Consider the following 2,348-nt stretch of genomic DNA (forward strand, 5'->3'; position numbering starts at 1 on the left):
GTTATTTTTTCTTCATTTTTGCCTATGTGAGTTACAAGCGTTACAAGTATTGCCATCTGTGGAGACATATTGTAGTAGAAGAATTAGTACTTTAACTGCTATTTCTAAATTTCGGCATGTGGTGAAGCAACTTTTGCTGATCCCTTAATTATGTTTTATATATATATATATATATATATATAATGTTTGTCAATGTCTGTCTCTCAATCTCTGTCTGCCTGCCTGTATCTATCTATCTATCTATCTATCTATCTATCTATCTATCTATCTATCTATCTATCTATCTATCTATCTACTAGGAAAACAAATGAATGGTTTTAAATTTTGCGAGACTTGTTTCGCATGGAATCTTTATTAACTTGTAAACAATTCGAATTACAAATTACAAGTTAACAGTGACTGGTCTTCACCACTCCTCATAAACTGATAATGTATTACTTCATTGTCTGCTCCGCGTAATTCTGTCTAGCAAACCGGTGGCGTGCTATAAGCTGATAGGCCTTGATTATTTGTGAATCCTATACAGCCAATACGTACATATGTATTGGTTACTCAGAGCCTGATGATTGCTTGAAGACACATGGCGTGTTATAAAAACCTGCCCAGACACATGACTTCAGAGCAAGAAACTATTAGTATTTCATATCTTTATACTGCACGCATTATATGATATTTATCTCTTACTGGATGAAATATCCTTTTGTTGATCTTACGTTAACGGAACAGTATACCATATGTGTGTGTATATATATATATATATATATATATGCGTACACAGAAATGCATATAATGCATTACAGTTCGTTATTGAAAATAAACTGTAGTTATTGTGCTTCATGCCTATCTTTCATCTGACAACATGAACAAGTATTTCAGAATATTTAAAATAGATTGATAACAGGGTGGAAATAATATTAGATGCACAACTCATGGTATTAATTAAGTGTAGTTTCGCTTGGGAGATTGAAGAATTGAAAAATATCAATAATATTGCCGAAGAAAGAGGAGGAAGAAAAAAAGGATAAGAAAGAAAATATTAGTATAGGAATATAATTGAAGTTAGAATGAAATTTAATACAAAAGTATTATAAAAATCAATTAGGTTTCCAGAGGACGCGAAATGAGTTCGGTAATGTCAACTAATAAAACAAACACAGAATCACACAGTGTGTACACGCGTGCACGAACACACACAGATACACGCATGAACGTATTATGGATTTAGGCACATCAAAGCGGGATGAAAAACAACCAGTTTATGTAGAAAAATAAAGAATTGAAGAGTGGGTAATTGTGAAATGTATTGTAGTTTTGTCTGGTGGTGACTGAAGTAGATATTTATCAAATGAGCTGCATTGTAACAAATTGCAGACGTTGTGTTTAGATAGCAAATTCGTGATTACATTTTTAGTATGAAGTTCTTTACAGCTGTACATAAATCGCATGTTTTATCCTTGTTTTTTTATATCTTATATCGCTCAAGGATATTCCACTTGATGTTGAAATTAGAAGTATGTTCTTTCAAATGCCAGACATAAATGGATAATTTCGTTAAATTCCTCTCTTCTGTTTGTTTGAAGAAACAAATATAATTGCAGTAACGTTGTTTAAAGATGCCTTCCGCATTATCTATATAATAGTGTTTACGTACTTCGTCAAGGTTTAGTTTTTCTAGAGGTGACTTCCACTTCTTATATAACCACTTCAGCATTACGTGAGTATTTAAATGGCCATGCGTTAGCAATTCTGAATGTACAGGCAACCTCAGCAAATTTAAAAGGTTTATGAGTTGTTTCTTTCTTCATATAAATAGGGAAATTAGTAAATATTGCATTTGCATCTATGCTTAAGATGAAAATGATAATCAATGAAGGCTACGAAGCCCTTTAGACATTGAATTTCACTTTCAGCAAAAAGGAAATTGTGAACTTGATGCTTGGGGGTTTCTTCTTTGTACGGAACGGAGGCTGGTTAGGAATGGAAGTAATTTTGTCATTTAATCCACTAGATTTTTGTGCATTATTATAGTAGGGGCCACTTTGTAGGAGATAAATTCCATAACCTTTAGCTGGTGTTATTCAGTTTTTAAAATCTATAAGTTCGATTTTCTTTATGTTTTGTGTTAAGGGGTTTGTGTAAATTTGTTGGTAAATTGTGAGTAACATCTAAGAAATTTCATACGTCAGTCCAGTTATATCAGTTGTTTTCAGGTCGAAATTATCGATACCCTCAGCGTATTGTTGCAAATTTCTTATTTTGTTGGTAACAAGAAGCGCGCACACACACACACACACACGCACACACACACACACACACACACACACACACACACACACACACACACACAC

Source organism: Octopus bimaculoides, chromosome 10, assembly GCF_001194135.2.
Source record: "Octopus bimaculoides isolate UCB-OBI-ISO-001 chromosome 10, ASM119413v2, whole genome shotgun sequence".
Taxonomy (NCBI): domain Eukaryota; kingdom Metazoa; phylum Mollusca; class Cephalopoda; order Octopoda; family Octopodidae; genus Octopus; species Octopus bimaculoides.